A 23281-nucleotide genomic window follows, 5' to 3' on the forward strand; every position below is an offset into this window, starting at 1 on the left:
CTCTCTCTTTCTCTCTCTCTCTCCCCCCCCTTCTGATGCTCTTTTACGTTTTATTTGGTGTGTGGAAGGTGTGAGGAAGAGGGCGTAGTCTTATACGTCGAGTATATAACAAACTCTATATTTTGAGTGAAAATGTTGGGGGGTCGTCTTATACGCCCAGTCGACTTATACGCCGGCAAATTAGCTGTGATTTTTGGTCTTCGTTCTTATCAAACTGGCTTCTCCGAGGGTTTGTCCTTTCTGTTGAAAAAAAGAGGACATTGAAGCCAGAAGGGACAAACCCTCGGAGAAGCCAGTTTGATAAGAACGAAGACCAAAAATCACAGCTAAACAGGAAATCTCCTATCCATGTGATGGCAAAAAAAGAATTGAGGGGAAAGGAGGCACCCATCTTTAGAGAATTTGTTAGTTTGGACTGGAGAAGCTTGTTGGCTCCAAGAGGAAGGGGTGCCCCTCAGATAGCTTTTAGTTGGAACTACTGAGACCTACTTTATTGTACAAGAATGTTTGATTTGTCTAGGAATTTGGTAATATAAGCATTGAGCAACATTAGGCTGACATGGAAAATGAAGTTTTGTATTGTCTGCTTCTTAATAAACCCTAAATAAACTCGTCTGCTTCTTTAGCATATTCCCCTTGTAGAGAACTTGTAGTATTGTTGTGATTGTAAGATATGCTGTAAACTGATAAATATTTACAGTATCGAAGAATGAATGCCAAAAGAAACATACGATTATCTCAGATCCGATTCTTACTTCAAATTCAAATAGTCAACTGTGAAAGAGTATTGATGTAATGGGGCTGCACCTTGTCAAAGGACAAAGTTCTAAATGTTCAGATGTCCATCTTTATCAGGCAAATGAGTTTCCAGGAGGAGGATAAAGACTGCATTTGACTTCCTTTTCCATTCTCCACCCCTTATACAGAGGACAAATGATGCTGATTCATTAGTATTCATACAAAGTCATCAAAGTGAGATGATTTCCCTTAGAATAAATATGATTGAATTAGAAATGCACAGTAGTGATACCCTGACCTCAAATAAATGAGTTTCTCCCCCCCCCCCAAATGTGTGTTTTGATATGCTTGGAGTTCCTCATTATTGTAGAACTATGATTATATATTTTTTAAAATGTGTGATTCAATTTCCACATATAATTAAAAGGGTATATAAAGGTTTCATTTGGAAAGCTGAAGGGGAGTTACAAGCCCTGCATACTTTACAGAAGATAAAATACAAAGCACTGAAAATTGATATTTACTTTAATAATTAAATACGGAATTTGCAAAATTCCTATTTTTAAAAGGCACTGATCATAATGTTAAGCTTTTGTCAAGAATTTAAATGCTAAAGATACAAAGATGCTTGATTGGATATTGTAGTCTACCATGAACATTTATAAGCTGTATAACAACTGAGAAAGTAGTTGCAGTAAGTTAATAAGTAATAAAAAGCATATCAAAGTAGCTAAAATGAGACAGCCAGATGGCAGAGAATTGTAGTTCTTGCTGTAATTTTATCAAAATTACTATTGTCATGGCATGTTAGTTTTCATAAGTATTTGTACAGTCACTGATCTTATACAGACAAATTAATTTCAGGTTCTCTCATGTGTAGTCACATAACAGCTATACTTGAGCACGCACAAAAGAAAATTAAATAATCATAGTCACATAAACTTGAAAAGAAATGCAATTTCTTAAGTTTATTATTCCATAACATCTTGGGATCAGTGATCATTTCTCTTGTAGTAGACTCAATTTTATCTACAGATGTATTCATATTATATAGTTTCTGCTGCATTTCATCTTCATTATGAAACTATAGAGCATCAGCAAATCTGGTAGAATTACTGGTAATGCACAAATCTTCTAAAACATACCTGAGAGTTTTAGCCCTTCATAAAGTTTAGTACTCTTTCTCTGTTCTGAAACAAGGAGGATGAACCATTTGAATCTGAACTAACTGTACAATTTCAGTTTGCTATATATATTATAATTAGATGTCTTTTCAGTTAAAAAATGCCTGGCATTCTTTGAATATGTTTGGTTGAATCAATAGCCAAAGAACTACAAATGTAAAGCTGAGACTCAGTTATTATAAATACATTTCAAATTACAAAATGTAAACTTTAAAAATATTTCTACACTAGTGTCAAACTCCTCACTAGCTTACCAGTCTATGGAAACCTATGTTATGTGCATTAGAAGAAGGCATTTCTCTGCTGCTTGGTGTTTGCAATATGAACTCTGATCCAATGACATGTGATGTGAAATTTCTGTATGAAAATTATTATCAGTGAGCCTGCCCTTAAGTCACTTTCCTCATCCTAATTGATTAAATCAAAGAACCATTCTAGCAGAGTAGAGTATCTTTGCAAGAGAAACATGAAATTACAGGGGTGTGTGCAATATATCAGTGCCCTCTTCAACATGAGAGGGCAGAGATCATACAGGCAAACTTCCATCAGAGTGATGATGGTTCATGGAAGCAGTGGAAAAAATGCTGAAGCATTTAACTGAATAAAACACAGGGAATGTATTTCAATTGCCATTTGCATGATATATGTGCAGCTTCTCTCAGGAAGAAGCTGTGACTAAGAAGGAATTCATAGCTCCGTGATAAAAACATGTGTATTGAAGGTCCCAGAATCAGTCTCTAGCATCTCCAGGTAATAGAGCTCTTTCAAGCAAATATAGACCCAGTGTTTGAATTCAGTGGGACGCTGAAAAAAATTGGTCCACCTGACTATTTTCACTGCCATAGTAATTGTGAAGAACAAAAGAGCTCACACACACATACACAAAGGAGCAAGTGAGAGAGCACAGCAACCCTCTGCAGCTTGTCTCCAAATATGATTAGCTGGGAGTGCACACAGAGCTTTCATCAATTCCTAGGTATGACTGATGTAACTTGTGTGTACTGTTGTGCACTTTAAAGGAAAGCTTTCCCCAGAGGACAAGAACACAAGGGCTTTTGACCTATGGCTCTTTGCCTGGGATGCACAGCCAAGGCCCAGCCAATGCACACACAGATTAGAAGGTCTAGCACTACCAGAAAAAGAGAGGTATACCAGTTGCATACACAATAACCAGGAGGTGTACTGACATCAAACAATACCTGATGAATAATGCTGACAGTACTGTAACTAGACCCTTAATTCTTGCATGATTTCTCTTTAGTCAATAGCATATTGAATGTAGTGCGTGTCTGTGGTTTATTAGTGACTAGATTTTAAGCCCATTTTACTGTAGATAAAATGGGCGCTAGATGGCATTGGCACGGGGCAAGGGTAGGCCTGGCTGGCGTAGCACAGGCCAGCACAGGGCCGCAGGAGGCTTGCCCCCCCTCCCCACGGCGGAGCGCAGAAGGTGTTGGGGAGGGCCGGGGCTGCATGGAGGGGAAGCGGCGTACTTTTTGGCGGCGTCGGCTCCTGATCTGGCAGGTTTGTGTACGCCGTAGTCCGGGCGGAGGTGAGGCGGGCGGCGATGTTGTGGGCCGCGGGGCCGTCGGCGGCGTAGTCCGGGCGGAGGTGAGGCGGGCGGCGACGCTGCGAGGCCGCTCCGCCCGGCAGAAAGGGCTACTTTGGACACGGTTGTGGTAGAGAAGAAACATTTAAGGCTTCCCACACAGGTTGTTGTTGAATTGAAGGACTTGAGGCCTACTGCACAGGATTGTTGTGCAGATGAAGCAGGAGACAAAAGAGCCAGCTTCCTCTGCAGAATAATGCTGTGCAGTGGCCTCAAATCTGCAGAGAGTTGCAAAGAAGAAAGACACATGGCTTGGCTGTGTCTAACCCCCGGCCAGAGCAGTATTTTAAGTGAGAAGGGGCTTTTCTGTGGCCTCCCTGTCAGGCAACTGTTTGGCAGAAAGAACCCCCCCCCCCCTTCAAAAGGAAGGCCCTCAGGCTCCCCTGCGTTGCTCTTGGAAAGGCCTCCTCCCCTCAGTCAGGGCCTGTCAGAGGCTCCTTCCCAGCAGGCCTGAAGGGGGGAGGGGGAGCACTCTCTAGCCTCCTGCCAGCTCTGTCAGGGTTCTGAGGCAATTTGCAGTTGGACATGACAGTTAGGACAGCCTTGGGGTGAAAAGGGCTGGCACAGCCTGTCCAAGCCTCTGTTCTCATCCCCCTTGACAGCCCTACTGACCTCTGCTCCCTTTGGTGGTCAGGAGCAGACTGGCAGCCAGACTGGGCTGGGTGAATGGAATTTTGGTCTGTCCTAGTGAGGGGCCAATAGGAAGGGACTTTGCGCGCCTCCCCATTGGCTGCTTGGCCCTGGATGGACACTCAGAGGGCCCAATCAGGAGCCGCTTTGCGGCTCCTGATTGGGCCCTCTGAGTTTTTATCCTGGACAGGGCCCGCCCTAACTCCTCCCCAGGTGGCCTTACTCTTTTATTTAATAGGATCCTGCCCTATTTAAAGATTTAGGGGACAATCTTTCCCTGGAGCAGGAAATTTGGAGAAGACTCTCAGTACAGTTTCAGTACATATATCAAAGATGGCCAGGATATAGCATTGAAGCTTGCTGAATATCTTGCCTCTGATCATCCAAAGTAGCGATCCCCAACCTGTGGGCTGCGGACCACATGTGGTCCTTCGACTAATTGGAGGTGGGCCCCGAAGGACGCCTTCTCCCCCCCCCGGCCCTTTACTTCATCCCCCCCCCAGCCCTTTACAACACACTTCATTGTTGTGGCGTGTCTGTATCTTATTTTGAAGGGATGTTTAAACATTACCATAGCGATCAGAGAGGACTAGGGCAGTGGTTGAGAGTAGAGGAGTAAACTACCCCCCACCACCGGGCCTCAGTAAAAGGTGTTGAGTGGTCCCTGGTGAGTAGCTCCCGGCGTTGAGTGGTCACCGGTGATAAAAAGGTTGAGGACCACTGATCCAAAGGGTTGATGGCAGAAGGTGGCCTATTCCACCTGTACTATGCAATGGCAAATCAGTGCATCTGAAATTGACCTGGCTGGAAGAACAGAGATATGGTTGGAAGAAAATGGGCTGGTATGTCTGCTCCGACTAACACCACCTGGTTTTCTGTCCCTTAAATTGGTAATATCCTGGTTGGAAGTTGCAAAGTAAATGCAGTGAGTGATTTGTAACAGCTTAGTTTCATGCTCATAAATAAACTATGGTAAATGTAGGTTGTATGGGAATAAGGCTGAGCATGTAACTGCAAAGGGTTGACGTGCGTGTAAAGATACAGTAAGAGTCAATAATGCACTCCCAAGGTAAAATAAAGGACATCTTGGATTCCACTAGCATAAAGGTCCATTTGATAGATTGTTACAATATTTAGTGATTTCTAGAACTTGACTTTATTAATATGACTTCATTGAAGGCAGCAAATGGCAGTGGCAACAAGCAACAAACTGGGCAAATGTTGGGGTAGCTGTATACAGCTCAGGGAAGAATGCTCAGCTAGTGGTGGAGCACAATCTGTTAAATAACTCAAATGATTTGCAACTAGAAAACTGATTATTAAGAAATATTCTGGAATCTCCAACTTTGAAACTTGAAATAAGAAGTTAATTATCTGCCAGGGCCATCCTATATATGATTTTGCCCAAGGATAAAATAGTTGGAAACTAACATTAAAAGCACCTGGAGGGGAGGGAAGATTGGCTGCGAAAAGGAAAAATTAAGTAAATAATAACACGAGCAGCTGGAGACAAAAAAAAAAAGAGATGCAGACTAGCAGCTGATGCAGGAGAAAAAAGAAAAAAATGAAGAGCTTTACTGAAAACCCGTTATTACCAAGAAACAATTTCTAAATATGGCTTTAAAAGCATGTTTAACATCAAATATGGCTTAATTCATTTAAACTACTTACACATATTCTTCTTGAGCATTAGAAAAGCATTTTAGCACTTGGAGTTTATTTTTGTTTGTGTTATGTACATGTAAAATAAAAAGTATTTCAGGCAAAAGTGAAACCATAGTCAGTTCAATAGGCAGATTGTTGGAAGGTATAACAAAAATGTATAGGGTGTTGAAACAGCCTCTGAGCCCATGAATGACAGGTCAAACACATTCAACTTTGAGAATTTATATGAAACCTCATTCAATAAGCTAATATCTTCTGCATCTGTCCTAGAAGCCTACTGGAGTAGTGGAACAGTAGATGTGTGTGTGTGTGTGTGTGTGTATGTATGGGGGGGGGAGAGAGAGAGAAAAGCACATCTCATGCTGTTTTCTCATCTGGTTTACCTATCTACAGATTTGTTAGATAATTATGTGCTCACTGTGGTATTATCTAAACACTTTACGAAATTAGCTCCTAGTTACAAGGCACATAAGAATGTGGGAGAAATGATACACAATGCCTATTGTGTCAAAGACCTCTGCGGTTATGAAGCTTTTTGCCTTTGTTAAACACTTGCACAACTAGAACCTCAGGATTTTGCCACAGTTTTTAGCAATACTGCTTCCTAAATTATCAAGTTCTCTCCTTTCCCAAAGCATTCCGGTTTTAATAAAGGAGAATGACATTCTTTAAATAATCTAAATTAGAACAGAATAAAAAGATTGAGGATTCCTTTATCCCTATTGAATTCTAGTAGATCCTTATTTCAGTGCATTGCAGCAAACAAGACCTCCAATATTATTTTCTCCTTTGAAACCTCTACTTAGTAGGGTATTTATCAGGAATGGTCTAAAAAATGGTCTAAATTACAATCCTATTTACTCATGTCTAGTATCTCCTATTTTTGTCCTTTCAGTCACCTGCCTTTTTGGATAAAATTGGTTTATACAGTCATCGGTCTCTTTTATAAAGTACATTTTATTCATTTTATTGTACTATGCATGGTATCATCTATGTATGGTATCATCTATGTATGGTAGCAGAGTTGAGGATGCCCAGTTCAGTGGATTATGAATTCACTGAGCCCCATGGAAATGTGCTGTATGACTTAGCCAGTTCATATTCACTTTTGAAAAATATCTCTGTAACCCAGCAGAACCCTGGTTACATAGCTCCTAAATTACTTCTTTCTAATGGGAGAGGACAGAGCCTCTTGTGGCGCAGAGTGGTAAGGCAGCCGTCTGAAAGCTTTGCCCATGAGGCTGGGAGTTCAATCCCAGCAGCCGGCTCAAGGTTGACTCAGCCTTCCATCCTTCCGAGGTCGGTAAAATGAGTACCCAGCTTGCTGGGGGGTAAACGGTAATGACTGGGGAAGGCACTGGCAAACCACCCCGTATTGAGTCTGCCATGAAAACGCTAGAGGGCGTCACCCCAAGGGTCAGACATGACTCGGTGCTTGCACAGGGGAAACCTTTAATGGGAGAGGATTCAGCTCAATAATTGTGGTTTGGCAAACAAATGTGAAATTGCTTTAAATAACGGTTTAAAAACCATTCAAGCTCTTATGTTTTTCAACATAACAAATATTTATCATAAACAACTTTACAAACAATGGCAAAACAAAAACATAATGGCTATGAACATAGCAACATTTGAAGCAACATAATCTTCAGTGCCTTTCAAGATGAGCATTCATAACCAAAGCAAATTCTAGCCAATACACCCATTAACACAAGGGAAAGAGAAAGTGGCTTGGGTCCGCAAAGAATTTAGCAGTTTCCTCCAGTCAAGATGCTGCAGTCTTTCTGCAGGCCAGATTTAAACTATAGTTTTAACCACAACTCAACAAATAGCTTGAAAAATTTATAATAATGCCTAAAGAAGTTCCTAATGTGATTTAAGAGCCTCTTGTGGCGCAGGGTGGTAAGGCAGCAGACATGCAGTCTGAAGCTCTGCCCATGAGGCTGGGAGTTCAATCCCAGCAGCCGGCTCAAGGTTGACTCAGCCTTCCATCCTTCCAAGGTCGGTAAAATGAGTACCCAGCTTGCTGCTGGGGGGTAAACAGTAATGACTGGGGAAGGCACTAGCAAACCACCCCGTATTGAGTCTGCCATGAAAATGCTAGAGGGCGTCACCCCAAGGGTCAGACATGACCTGGTGCTTGCACAGGGGATACCTTTACCTTTAACGTGATTTTCCCATCACATCCCAGCAAAAAAAAATTAGCAGTTTCCCTCAGTGCCTCCTCTCTCTGCTTCAGGCTAAACTGACTGAGAGAGTGGAGTTCTTGCAGTTGGTAATATGTGAAGAACTTTGCCAACTGCCCATGCTCTGGCACCTTTTCTTCCCTAGACCCTAAACTCTAAAACCTTTTAACATAAGTAAAATATTTAAGTGAAAATGACATGGATTCTATCTGCGTGAATTCAAAAATAAGACCAGTTATTTGCTCATAATTACTTAAATGTGAATACTGTTTGTCTGAGTGGTAGCAAGCAGATGTAAGGGGTTACTGGAATTTACTGCTGAGGAAATCTATTGCTCGGCTTAAGAGTCACAAGAGATTAAACATGTAAACAAATTCAGCAGATCCTCACAGGAAAAAAATAAATTGGAAAATTTAACCAGAGAAGATAAAAGCTTCAATTCAATAGATGACATTACTGAAGCTGAGAAAACCCTGAATGTAATTATTCAGGCTGCATTTCTCCACCATTTACACATTTTAGTAAGGAAATACTCCAAAGAGAGCTAGATAATACATTATTTTCTTTCTCAGATGTGTGTCTCATAAATTGAGAAATAAACCAATGTAAAGCAGACACAGAACTCCCTGCTGTACTCTGTACAAATCATTCTGCAGTGACCTTCAGTGGTGCTTATCAAAAGCATCTAAACTGAGGAAGACAACAGCGTGGATGATTTTAGCAGACCCTCTAGGGTAAATAGATGCCTCTTGCAGTACTATTATTTTTATCTTAGAATCCAGTGTAGCATCCATTAGCAAAAAACCAGTAAGAGTAATGGATGTAAAGTTACCTATTATATTTCATTGTTAAACATTTACAAACAACAAAGTTTCCCTCCATTTAAGAAAATGTTCCCATAAACCAGCTTGGCGTAGTGGCGGCTTCTGATATGCTGGGTTCGATTCCCACTCCTCCACATGGAGCCAGCTGAGTGACCTTGGGCTAGACACAGCATTGATAAAGCTGTTCTGATCGAACAGTAATATCAGGGCTCTCTCAGCCTCACCTCCCTGACAGGGTGGCTGTTGTTGGGAAAGGAAAGGGAAGGCAATTGTAAGCCACTCTGAGACTCCTTCAGGTAGAGAAAAGTAGGATCTTCTTCTGTGAAACCACCATCCTTATCCATTGTTGCTCCTCTATATATTTATGAAACAGCCTGGGGGGCTGGGACGTGTCTGGCTGTCCAAGTTAGAATAGGGCCAATCAGGGTGCAGCCAGCTTTGCCCTGATTGGCCCTGCCCCTGCAGCTCCCACCTTCTGTCCCTGGACTCTAGCCTCTTTGCTCTCAGACGCCTCAGTGCCTGGAGCCAGCAGCAGGTAAGGGGAGAGAGCCCTGGGCATAGGGTCATGGTGGAGGGCTTGCTAATGAGGGCCTCTTGGCCTGCTAGGCTGGGCCTGCTGACGAGAGCCTCCCGGCCTGCTCACTGCCTGCTAAGGAGCTCTGTTCTGGCCCTGATGACGAGCTGCCCAGCCCCGTCTGCCCCACTTGATCTGGCTGTGAGCTGCAGCCCAAGGCCACCTTAAGCTGCCTGGCCAGTGGCCGAGGGGGGGCCCTTTCAAGGCCCATTCTTAGGAATGGGCTTTGAAGAATAATTCAACAAATGGGGGACTTGCAGGCAGCATCTCATCTTTCTCTCCACCAGTATTCCTCTTTCCCTTTCCTGAAAACCCACATAACTTTTCCCCCTTGTTACCCATGGCAACAGACCTCATTGATGGACTGGAATGGTACCCTTGTGCCCCTACAATCAAGATACTCTGAACACTTGCTTGGCCTAGGCAAAGGCAAAGTCAGGACGATAGCATAGGGCATCTAAAGAGGAAGTGTTAATCTCCCTTTTTTAAGATTCTGATTTTTTCCTGCAAACCTAGGGGAAATTTCAAGTTTGTCAAAAGATCTGTCTTGCTTATTCATGGCTCCAATCTCTGGATTTAAGTATCCACACCTTGGGCCACACCGACAATTAAAGCAATATTGGAAAGCAATATTGATGAGCAGGTTGCTAAAATTTATATGAATAAACATATAAGAAGGTAAGCAAAATAACCCTGTATCTATGTAATGTCTAGAGGTCTTTGTTGGCTAGCAAGTTCTATATGCAAAATTCTTTCAGATCTGTTACAGGGAAGAAAAAAACTAGATCAATCAGATTTTCAGGGACAGTTTTTCACATTACCTCAGGGTGCTGGAAAAGTTATTTATTTTATTTAGTTATTTCTATACTGCCCTCTCTTTTGGCTCAGGGTGGTTTTCATATAATGTGATTAGTGGGAGACAATATGAGACACTGGGGCTTTCCGCACCGGGATCCTTGTAGCAAATTGTTTGCTGAACGAAAAATCGCCATTTAAAATAGTGGAATTCGTCATTATGCATACCTGACTTTGTAGTGGAATCCAGTTGCGTTTCCATCGTTTCCCACAAGCTTCCGGTCTCAGCAAAAATCGCTAGAAAGGAAGTGCTATTGCCGAGCTCGTCCCGCCCCTGGCCGTCAAGCAGCCAATGGGCAGCCGTTAGCATGCTCCCAAACAGCCCCTTTCACTTTAAGAAAGGTTTTTAAAAAAAAAAAAACACACACCCATTGCAACGAATATGTGTTGATTCGTTGCAACGGAGAGACCCATCCAGCTGGCAGGTGTGTTTGAGCTGTCGTTTCATCGTTGCCACGCTCACCCCGAGTGGAAAAAAAAAATCCCCCCCCTCACGGGCCCGATTTTCGGCCGAAAACAGTGTAAAAAATAAAGGGAAAATACATCAGCAAACGGGCTTCTCTGTTGTTTGTGCTTAGTGACTGTAAAGAGCTTTGGGGAGGGACTGCAGCCGGGGAAGCCTCACTGGGTAAACGAAGGCTTGCCGGTGATTTGATCTCCGCTCGCTCGGAGAAAAAAAATGGCGATCGCTTCGCCGGAAGATCAGAGGAGAGAGCCAGGGGGAGGGACTTTGTAGAAACCACAACAATGGTAATGCACAGAACTTTCCCGCTAGTGTTGCAGATTGGTTGCAGGAGTGTAGCGCTTTCCGGAGGGTGAATCCACTTTTGGGGATTTCCCTGAAAGCGCTACAAGGAAGCGCTTTTTGCGGATCGGTTTCAGGTGTGTGGCAGATTGTCAACGACGTTGTGCATAATGGCAAAACTGTAGTGATTTCAATTGGCAACCATTGTGCGATTTTGAAGGAGTGTGGAAAGCCCCACTGTGTTCTCTAGTTCTAAAATTTCCACTGTAAAATCTAGAATTTACAGGTGGATGGGGGAAGCAATATTTCTGAGTGTTCTTTATAATGGATTTCACACTCTAAGAAGTATTTGGATGTTATCTTTTGATATTTTCAAATTTTCTTTCTACACTAAAAATAGATCTAAAATTTCCCTTTTGTTAGAACCAAATCTGCACAAACTCCAGCAGTATACAGACATATACATAAAATTAGCACTTTTGGAAAAGGTGAATTCTGTAGTGTAAGAATGGAGGAATCTCCTGCTTTTAACTAGATAGAACCTCACTGTTTAATACCTCCAAAGGCAAAACAAGCTTATAAGGACTTGCTAACCATTGTGCACTGAGCTGTCACCTTCAATGTACCTTTGAAACAGCAACTTTTTCTTAAAGGGGAAGATAGGAAACAGAAAGTGTATAGTTTCATCCACACAGAGTTTGTCAGAAAATGCGGCTGTGATATGAGTTCTGTCACAAACAATCTGCTTGAAATTTTTCTGTCTTTACTTTCAAACATGGAGTGGCTTGTCTGTTTTCTAACCCTAGGTGATGAGATCTGCTGCCTTGTCAGATAGGATTTGAGTTCACTCACTACCTGCTTGTTGACTACATCATAGACTCACTATGGTGGCAGAGAAAGCCTCTAGGCCACTCAGCATCTGTCTCTTCTTGTAATTAGCAACAGTCTTGTGTACAGAGCAAAACAGAGGTTTTGTGCTGCAGAAGAGTAATGCACAAAGACAGGAGTTTTGTGAAGAGTTTGTTAGTGTTTGGTTTTTGTTTCCATTCAGGATCAAACCTGTTTTTATTGTGAAAAAATGTTTGAAGTACTGCTGTCAAATTTTACCAGGGTGTGGGCAGGTCCCAAAGTAACACTTATAATTAAGTAATACTATTGGCTAACATATGAACTATTCAGTATCATGTTTTTTGTACTCCTCGGTTCTTGCCCAAGTTTTCATAGCCTACTCTTCTAAAGGATTAAGCAACATATGCTATGGCCTGCTCTATCAGTTTAAATGGAGTCTGTACTAATTGCAACAAAAAAGGTAGGAGATGGAATTGGCCAGATGGGGTCTGCCCTTGGTTTACCCAAGGCTGGGCCCGATACGGTATGCTTGTACTTCAGAGACATGGGTATGGAAGCTAGGAAAGTAAACCCATCTCTGACACTGAAGTTGTAGAATGGTTGATTAATAATAAGTCTTCAACTCTGCAGGCATACTTCACAGGGCATGAGATAGACCGGGCATGTGTGATTGACCTGGGTGAAGGAACGCAAAATGGTCACCCCAGGTTCTTGGTCCTCCATCAGTCCTGGATCTTGAGTTGGGGGGGGGATCCTGGTTCATTATGCTTTCAGGGCTCTCCCAGAACCAGCAGTCCCAGGCATTGAATGTGTTGACCCGGGGTGGAACACGATCAAAGGCTTGGCCATCTGGTTGGTTTACTATCTGCCCAATGCTCCTCCAGATGCTCTGTCAAGCCACTTGAGGTAGTGACAGTCAGGGCACTGCAGTTCCCTAAACTGATAGTTCTGGGTGTCTTCAGTATCTATATGGACCTCCTATCCTCAGGTTGAGGACCAGACCTAGTGTTGCCCATTATAGAATCATAGAATAATAGAGTTGCAAGGGACCTCATGGGTCATCTAGTCCAACCCCCAGCACTATGCAGGACACTCACAACCCTATCACTCATCCACTGTAACCTGCCACACCCTTAAGCTTTCACAGAATCAGCCTCTCCATTAAATGTCTATCCAGTCTCTGTTTAAGTTTCCAAAGATGGAAAACCCACGACCCCCCGGGGAAGCCTGTTCCACTGAGAAATCGCTCCAACTGTCAGGAACTTCTTCTGGATGTTTAGATGGAATTTCTTTTACATTAATTTTATCCCTCTTCAACTGTGGTTCCCAAAACTTAACACAGTTTCCCAAAACTGAACAAGTGAGGTCAAACCAGAATAGAGTAAAGCAGTACCATCACCTCCCTGATCTGGACATGATTTGTTGATGATTTCACCCATCATGCAGACTGCACCCTGGATTTGATCTTTGGTATAGAGCTGGATGTAAAACTGATGTCAGTAAACCCCATGCTATGGTCAGATCACTATTCCCTAAAGGCCCATCTCAGTATGTTCCACTGTGACCTATCAGCTACCTTTGACACTGTAAAAGAACTGAAGGCCAATTGGCTGTCTCTGGGAGATACGTTTGATGGCTTCAGGAAACTCTTGCTGACCAAAGTGTATAGGTCCATGAAGTCAGTGAGGCCAGCCACATGCCCATTTGACCCTTGCCCTTAACAACTCAAGATGAGTGATGAGAGGATAGGGGTCCCCTCTGGGATATTGTAAATCCCTGTCGACAGAGGTGTTCCCAGAGGAATTGAGAGCAGTGGTGGTTTAACCATTACTGAAGAAACCATTATTGGATCCATGGGACCTGGCCAGCTACTTCCCCATCTCACACCTTGCATTTCTGGGAAGGTGGTTGAAAGGGTCGCTGTGAACCAACTCTTAGCATATCTAGATGAAGCATTGGTCCTCGATCCTTACCAGTCCCGCTTCTGGACTGGCCACAGGTGGAGACAGTCTGGGTCAACCCGATGATTGACCTCTGATTCCAGTTGGACTGGAATGTGTCAGTGCTACTCGTGTTGTTAGACTTCATGGCAGCTTTCAACTTAACCATGAGCTTCTTGCTTGCCAACTTGCCAACACTGGAATTTGGGGACAGCCCTTCAGTGGTTGATCTCCTTTCTCCAGAGTTGTGGACAGAGGGTCACTCTGTGGGAGACAGTTCCACTGCTGCCAACTCCCTTGCAGGGTTCCTCAGGGTGTGGTTTTGTCTCTCACATTATTTAACATCTTTCTGTGCCCTCTTGCCCAGCTGGTCCTATATGCTGATGACACCCATCTCTACATCCTAATGGACAGCTGACCAAAGTCATCCCCTGAAACCTTTGCCAGATGCCTGGAAGCAGTGACAGTTTGGATAAAACAGAGTCACCTGAAATCCAACCCCTGAAAGACAGAGGTCCTGTAGCTGGGTAGAAAAGGGCCAAGAGAGGAAGCACAGTTGATTATAGCTGCACAGTCTGCTATGAATTTGGGTATGATCTTTGATGCTTCTCTATCTATGGAGGCTCAGGTTACCAGAGTAGCATTTTATCACCTATGACAAACAAATCAACTAGTGTCCTACTGTCCCCAGAACACCTCACCACAGTGATCTATTCTACACGATAGTCACCTCCAGGCTGGACTACTGAAATTCACTCTATGCATGCTTGCCGTTGTCCCTGAAACTGCAATGGTTCCAAAATGCAGCTGCTTGAGTTCTCATGACTAGATGGCCTGTATGGTTCTCATGAGAACACCATGGAGAGCCCATATCAGGACTGTCCTTATGCAGCTGCATTGGCTCCTGGTTGAATTCTGGATCCAGTTCAGGTCTTGGTTTTAACCTTTGTTGTACATGGCCTGAGCCCCACCTATCTGAGGGATCACCTGATTAAATAAAGCCCTTGAAGGGTGTTGCACTTGGCCAACATGAACAGTCTGGCAAACCTTGGCCCACAAGTGGCATGTTTGGCCTCAACCAGTGCCAGGACTTTTTCAGTCTTGTCCCCCATCTGGTAGAATGAGCTCCCAGAAGAGCTGCAGGTCCTTCACAAGTTGGCTGCCAAACAGGGCTCTTCTGCTAGACATCTGATTGAGGCCAATAATCAGTAACATCAGTGTTGGCCCCCTCCAGCGATGAATCTCCCCTGGAAATTAGGAATACTGATTGGCCATTACTAGATACTGCCTTGCTGACAGAATTTTAAAGAAATTTTAATTGGTTTTATTATTTAGTTAATTGTGGTAGCTGTGTTGAAGTTTTGATCCTCTGTAATTTGTTACTGTATTCTTAACTGACCCGGGTTGGCTTGCCGGGAAGGGTGACATATAAATCTAATAATAAAGAAGTACATAAAAATAATAAAATGCAAAATGCCAGTTATAAGAGCACAAGGATGCAGGTGAGGGGATCTGAATCTCCCCCATACTGCCACTTATCTGCTGACAGTCTGTTGGTGAGACTCTTCTCCCCCCCCCCCCCTCTGAGAGCTCTATATCAGAGTGAGCTTGGCAAGGAGAAATGAGTAGGATGAAAGTCAGTAGAGAGGTGAACTGTAGGAGGGCAATGGTTTAGCCTCCCTCACCTTTAGTCCAGTTTTATTCTTACAACTGGCTGCCATGCAATTGGAACAGACAATAACCACCCCTCTCCACCCCTCAGCCCCTGCTGAAAGCCAAGAGAGACCTGGCAAGTGTCTCACAAGCTTGGAGCAAAGCCCTGATCTAGAACACAAACTATTATTTCAGGGTTGAAGAATGGCACTCAGATTTTTAAAAAAACCTAATGGTCATCAAATTTTGACTCCTGACACTCATAGATGCACAACATGCCTTCAGTTTAAATATCTTCCAAGTATCACATATAGTTTGAATTGTATGCTTGAGGGACAAATATGCTGGGGATAGCGAAGGAGTTGCAACCACTTTTGTTCATGGCTCTTTTTTACACTGATCTGCAATTAATCCTGCAGGAAGTTTCTGTAGTTCTAACTATGGACCCCATCCCCTCCAATTCACTCTGAGCTGAAGATATGCTTCAGATTTATGTGATCTGAAGAGAAACCAGATACATTTTCCTCTTGAGGATAAAGACCCTGAGATCTCCGCTCTTGTAGCACTTTATATATATATATATATATATATATATATATATATATATATATATATATATATATATATATATAGATAGATAGATAGATAGATAGATAGATATATAGATATAGATATAGATATAGATATAGATATAGATATAGATATAGATATAGATATAGATATAGATATAGATATAGATAGATATAGATATAGATATAGAGATAGATAGATAGATAGATAGATAGATAGATAGATAGATAGATATAGATATAGATATAGATATAGATAGATAGATAGATAGATAGATAGATAGATAGATAGATAGATAGATAGATAGATATAGATAGATATAGATAGATATATATATAATTTTATACCATTAAAGGTGTTTGTTTGCTAATATATTTCAGTATGGGGGCACTAACATCAGTGGAAGTTTTATCATAGTATGATAGAAGCTATTTTTTCCTCATATGATTTAGAAGTATCAGTAATACCCAAGCCTGTGATTTTTGTCTAATTGAGCTCACATTGTAACTTAATTTAATTAGCTACATCAATTTCTAAAATCTTGTGAAACAGATGTGATCCTTAATAGAGATATGTTGATACTCATTAAGTATTTCACATAACTACTATCAAGCCATTTTTGGCACCTTACAGATATTTTAGTACTGGGGAAAGTTAAAATCTGGATCACACTGCTTGCAAATTTCAATAAATTACTGTGAGTCAGGATGATCAAAACTGAATCCCCCCCCCCCACACAAAGCCTTTTCTTAAATGCAGACAAATTTCTTACTTGAAATCCCATGTGTGAAAACATTATTTTAGTGACTTTATCCTAAAAGGTGTCAAATAATTGCTGCTCATTCCTGTTGTGTTAGAATCTAAGTGAAGTGGAACCAAATCAGGTATTGTAATGTCTTTTTAAAAATATATATACAACTTTTATTCTCCTTTTTCTCCATAGCTTAATAACTTAGTCTAGCTGACACAGACATGTATTCCCATAAGTGGAATTACTGATCTGTCACTTTTGCTTGTTTGTTCCCTTTTCATGTTACTGGTTACGTTTTTTTTTTTTTTTTAGAGAGAGAGCTGGGTTAAATAGTCTTCCATAAAGAAACTTGCTTGGTATCTTTATAAACTAAATTCTGTGTTCTGTATGCTGCTTTTGGTGTGAAAAAGCGGCGAAGACTTATCAGCAGCCGCCATTGATGCAGCGGAGGAGCGGGCGGCAAGAAGACACGTGGGGGTGGGGAGGTTCAAAGCCAGGAGGAAGGGCAGCTCTGCATGAGAGGATTGTGCTAGCCTGGTTGGTGCCTGGGCGTGGACTCAGGGCGCCTTAAAAGGCACCACGTGGAGGAGCCCTGCCTTTTGCACCAGGCTTGCCGCCCGAGCAGCTTGTCTGCTCGCAGCTGCAGAGTTTCTCGGCCGGGGAGGTCCCTTGGGGCAACAAGCTGTTGGAGTTCCTCCCTGGCCTTGGGACTCCTGAAGTCTGGCAGCGGAGCAGGAGTCTGGGGTCTCCTGCGCAGCAAAGCCCTTCATCTGCGCTGCGGCTTTTTCGGGCTCTTTCAACCTTCCTGCCCCACGAGCCCGTTTATTGTCTGCTGTGCCTTTAAGAGCAGCGCAGCCTGCTTTGCCTAAGCTCACCTCCTTCCCACTCACGGCTTCCAGCACGATCCCTTCCTCCAGGCCTCCAGGCCGTTTCCTTGCATATTCGGAGCCTCGTCAGAGTGAGTGAAAGATTGGAGCCCTCCAGCTTTTCCCTCAGCTGTTCTCTGTGAGTCGGCAGTCAGCCCGGGATTGGGGGGGGGGGATGTGCATGGTTTCTCCTGCCCAGCCAGGATCTACAGGGAAACGTGCACTTGGGAAAGCCTCCCCCCCCCCCCCGTTCAATGGGAGATCCAGGGGAATGAGGAAGGAGAACAATGCACAGCAGCACTTGCCATCCACCTTCACCAGGGGTGAGTACGGGGGGGGGGGGCTTTCACCCCCAGGACCCTGGTTGCAAAACCCTGGCAACCCTCATCTTAGGGCCCTCAGGCATGCAGGATCAGATTCCTGGGGGAGGTGGGGGGCATTCAGACCTCCAGGGCAGCAGGTCTGGCATTGCACCTGAGAGGCCCTTTGTTCAAGCCCAGATACATTGGGCTGGGAGGGACCTGGATTGCCCCTGGCACACGAGGAGGCCTTCACTGTTGCCTGGATTGCCACAAACAAACAATGAGCAAAAACTACTGCTAGTGGATTTTTCTCCAGGCTAGCAAGTGGGATCTTCTATGTCATCTAGTCCAACCCCCTGCTTCAGGCAGCGGTCTTGATTTTAGGAGCACAGAGTTGGCAGGGTTCTCAATGGCCATCTAAGCCAACCCCCTGCATCAGGCAGCGGTCTTGGTCATAGGAGCACAGACCTGGCAGGGATCCCTGGGGATCATCCAGTCCAACCCCCGGCTTTAAGTAGTAGCCTTGGTTTGCAGGGTCACAGAACTGGCTGGATCTTCCTTCCATCTGGTCCAGCCCCCCCCTGCTTCAGGCGGCAGTCACATTTTCTGGAGGCACAGAGCTGGCAGGAACCTCCTTTGGGTCATCTGGTCCAGCCTCCTGCTTCAGGCAGTTGATGTGGTTAGCAGAGACACAGAGCTGGCAGGAACCTCCTTTGGGTCATCGGCTCTAACCCCCTGCTTCTGGCAATGGTCTTGGTTTACAAGAGCACAGCTGGCAGGCACCTCCACGGCATGTAGTCCAACTCCCTGCTGGGGCATTGATCTTGGTTGCAGAAGCTCAGAGCTGGCAGGGACCCATAGGGTCATCTAGTCTTACCACCTGCTCAGGTAGTGGTCTCGGTTTGCGGGAGCTCAGAGTTGGTAGGGGCCCACAGGGTCATCCAGTCCAACTCCTTGCAATTGTGGCAAGCAAGGGCATTACAGCACTTAATGGGACCCTGGAGTATACAAAGGCAGTGGCTCGGTTCACAGGAGCTCTGAGCTGGCAGGGATCTCCAGGGCTATCTAGTCCAACCCCCACTTCCAGAAGTGGTCTAGTTACAGGAGCTCAGTGGGCAAAGACCTCCTGAGTCAGCTAGTCCAGGTCCCTGCTTCAGGCAGTGTTCTTGGTTCGTTGGGGATCAGAACTGGCAGGGATCTCCATAATCATCTAGTCCAACCTCCTGCTTAAGGCAGCAGTCTTGGTGAGCGGGAGCTCAAAGCTGGCAGAGATCTCCTGGGTCTTCCAGTCCAACCCCCTGCTTCAGGCAGTGGTCTTGGTTTGCAGGAGCATAGAGTCGGGAGAGACCTCCAGGGTCATCCAGTCCAAACCCCTGCCTTGGGCAGCAGTCTTAGTTTGTGGGAGCTCAGAGCTGTTGGGGGAACTGCAGGGGCTTCCAGCCCAACCTCCTGTTTCACACAGAGGCAGGCTATTGCACACCAGCTCTGGGGGTCTCCAGCTGGGGAACCTGAATGGGTGGCCATTTTTGCTTGCTGGCATTTATCTATTTAATTATATATTTCTATACTGCCCTCCCCGGAGGCTCCCCGGAGGCCCTTGCATGGAGGGCAAGGGCCTCTTCTGCAGCAGTCTCGGGGGCACACTCCTAGTGGGATGGATGGCCACAGGCGTTATCCTTGACAAACGTTGCCATGTGGACCAGCAGCGGTTGTGGGGATTATACCCACCCAAATCCTCGGAGCTGTGGTACAGGTAAGGAATTATGCCTGACATTTGAATCCCGGCTTAGGCCATATGCAGTACAAGTCATATGGGGTATCAACCCCTCCCCCAGGGGAGCGGGGGTGCCACCCACCCCCTGGGTGGGGATTGAGGCCCTCAGAGGATCTCAGCTGGAGGCCGGTGGTCGGTGGCTGCCAGCTAGGGCTACACCTTTGTATTTGCCAGGTAATATGGACCCGTCACCAGTGCTTGCATGCTTACAGCAGCAGTTGGGCATTGCCTGATGATTTCTGGGCAGGCCATGCCTTTCCACAAATGGTGTCAGAGTCACCACCTGGCCTTGCTTGGCGGGACAGCCAGCCCTAGGTTGCTTGCAGTTAATGGGCCAGCCTGGCTTGGAGGGGGGTGTCTTGCAGGTCCATCACGGCGGTGGCGTCGGCGTGGATGGGAGAGCAATACCGAGGGTCTCCCCAGGGCTTGGGCCCAGAATGCACTTGGCACAGGAAGTGGCTGCTTCAGGACTGTTGCACAAGAGATGCTGCTCCCTAGAGGCCAGTGGAAGTCTTTGGGCTGGGAAGTTAAGTAGCCCACAAGGTAAGGTGTGTTGCTCTCGGGGAGCATCCATCTGGACATTTGGTCTCAGTCATGACGAATGCAGGTGGATCAGTGCACGTTGGACCACTTCTTCTGTGGGGGCCTCTTCATCCCATTCAGGGATTACACGGCTTCATATTTCTGCAGCAAAGTTTGTCCCCCCCATCACCTTGATGCCACTGCTATCTCCAGTTGGCAGGGGTGGAATGCACATTAAGTTCTGTGTATTAGTCCAGCATAGCTCAGGTCTCCATGCTGGCACCTGGGGTTGCCCCAGTAAGTCATCCGGGGGTCAAAGGTGATGCACATCATGATTTCGCAGCAACAGGGTTCGACTGCTCGGCCAGCAGCTGGGGGTCTCCTGCAAGGAGCAGCCCATTACTTGCTAAGCTGGTCATATACTGGCAAACTCTGTCCTTTGGTCGCCTCCGACAGAATGGAGTGGTGGGGGCTGGGCTGCCCTCGCTCCAGCATTTTTGGGGTCTGGCAGCCTCAGGACCTGGGGTCCCTAGGGCCAGTTCACGGGGACTGTACTTAGCCTAGTGGGACAGCCAAATCACAGAGACCACATGACTTTAGCTGGTATTCCAGTCGAACCTAATAAGGGGTTGGCCCTGGGATCATGGCAATGGTGGGTCTGATTCGCTGGTTTACCTGGATGGCATGACACTCAGATGTCAGATGGTAGGGTATGTTCAACCACAATGGGACTGCCCATGGCTGCACAACACTGAATCTGGGGGCACCAGGAGGCTTGGGTTGGTGCCAATCAGTGTGATAATGCCCAGCAGTTTTTCTAGTAACGACCTTTTTGGTTACCTTCAAGGTAGCGGTCAATGGGGAGGCAAAAGCCAGGAATGGAGCATGGCGCCAAGCAGCGGACAGGATGGCATGCGGTAAGAGCAAGGAGGAGGTCCAGTTGTGGAGTCCAGAGGCATCACCTGGCCCAGACACTGCGGAGGGAGGCCGCTGCTTTCCTGGACATCATTGTGACAGAGGACTTCCTATACAAGCGTGCCGGCTGGCGTCTGTGTTTCCCGAAACCTAGACTGCTTGTTCTGGAATACTGGCCTGGCTATGGTTGCAGTGTGGAGCAGAGCACCAGGCCATATTTAGCAGCAGCTGCTGTATGGAATTTTGCCAGCTTTGGCAGGGGCTGGGGTGTTGAGCCCTGGTAACTTCAAGGGGCACTTACAGTCCAGGCTGTGTGGCTGGGATGACATGTTGCAAGAGGCAAATTCCCACGAGAGGCACACTGGGGGCGGACATTCCCCACAGAATGCCCACAGCGGGTGGAGCCAGGGTGAAACTCCAGCCAGAGTGCCAGGGGGATTTGGGATGTGGTTACAAATTGAAGCTCCCATGGTGGGGTGCGGTTCTGGAGTGTTGGCGGGAACGATGCCAGGGGGCCTCGTTCTGGTGGCGGTTTTGGCATGGGATGGAGCCTGTTTGGGGGGAGTTCGGTCTGCGCATCGGACTCTCCAGGTTTGGGACCTCCCTACGAGGTGGCAGGTCTGCGAGCAGGGCTGACCCGGCTGGGAAGGCTTGGGGCTCGCAGTGCCAGGTAGCCCGGGGTGGGACCAAGAAGGAGGTGGGCACCTCTCCTTGGCACCCCGGGGCTTACAGTGCCGGGTGGCCTGGGGCGGTGGCCGAGGGAAGTCTGCGCTTCCGCTTGGCGCCCCAGGTGGACACTTCCCTATGGTGGGAATCCAGTGGCAAGGGGACCCGCGTTCCTGGTGGGGGAACCGGGTGGGCCCCAGGGCGCCACTGGCTCTTCCTATGGATGGGATCCCAGCAGCAAGGAGGCCTGTGTTCCCAGCGGGGGATCCAGAAGGACTCCAGGGGGCTGCTGGGTCCGGGTTCTTGTGGTCTTCTGACTGCAAGTCAGGCTCCCTCTCCCATGCTGTGCCAACACTCCTGTGGAGTATTAATAAAGCTGTGGCCTTGTTTAAGCCAACTAAAATGTGTGAGTGTCTTCCTTGAGCCCAAAATGCCCTCCTGCAAGTCAATGGTCTATTACAAATCTAATATGTATGTTGGAAATTCCTTTAAATGTTCCTTTTATGATATGAAGAAAACATTTTGCATGACATATATAGCGCTAATACTAAATGCTATTTAGTCACAGATATCTCCCTGACCACATCATGAGAACAAAACTGCAGCTGTTAATTGAAAGCTGCTGTCCCTGAGTCTATTATTAACCAATCCCCAACCAATCCCTGAGCATCAGCTCCTCCTCCTTTGTTAAACCTCATCAGCCATTATACCAATAGCTTTTGTGAGATTCAGGGTGAGGTTTGGGGTTATGTCAATACACTTTTAGGGCTTGTTTGTACTATCCTATCCCATCCACGAGAAACAGGTCTGCCAGTAATGGTCATTCTGCTCTATCCTTTCTCATGAGATTTGTTTCTAGGTGAATGAATGTCAATGAATAGACAAGCTCAAACATATCTTTTCCTTTGGTTCCTGTAGTTGAAAGCTGTTGCAAAGCTATATAATATGCTCATCTACCTAAGGCAAAAAAACCCATTAGTCTATTGATTCATCTTGAAGGATTCCCTTAGTATTTTCATTGTTCACTTTATGATGGTACAAAAATGACCTAAGTTGTGCATTTGAAAATATTATTTCAATAAGGCTCTGCTTTTAAGATATAAAGACCTATTCCAATGGGAGTGTTGTCATTTACTTATTTATTTGTGTTAATTATAGTCTGTTCTTCTCACTTGAACTCAAGGCAGATTACACAGTCAATATAATCGATGGATGGGACATTTGGTAACAATGCAATAGGATTAGGGTTGTAGAACCAACCAAAATTCTAAAAAGCAAAGTAGAAGTATTAAAATGATACAGTAAATGATGCAAAATTCCTTAGCAGGATCCTAGTTTCAGCAACCTATACACAGTAGTATAAGCCACAGTCCCTAATATCTTTTATAAGTAATTTTGTGAATTTTTGTGAAGCCCATTGACTGTGTAAAAAAGTCCTTTTGAATATTTCAGTTTAGCATAGT

The 23281-nt window shown here is 45.2% G+C and overlaps 1 protein-coding gene and 1 long non-coding RNA gene across 5 annotated transcripts in view; both read left to right on the plus strand.

Moving 5' to 3' along the window:
* The window catches only part of DCDC1 (doublecortin domain containing 1), a 396547-nt gene that overhangs the window by 267859 nt on the left and 105407 nt on the right, over positions 1-23281 (plus strand). The window lies entirely within an intron of this gene.
* Positions 17787-22937, plus strand: LOC143830076 (uncharacterized). Its single transcript, XR_013228340.1, has 2 exons — positions 17787-19694; positions 20081-22937. It is a non-coding gene; the product is annotated as an uncharacterized LOC143830076 (long non-coding RNA).

Source organism: Paroedura picta, chromosome 2 (assembly GCF_049243985.1).
Source record: "Paroedura picta isolate Pp20150507F chromosome 2, Ppicta_v3.0, whole genome shotgun sequence".
Taxonomy (NCBI): domain Eukaryota; kingdom Metazoa; phylum Chordata; class Lepidosauria; order Squamata; family Gekkonidae; genus Paroedura; species Paroedura picta.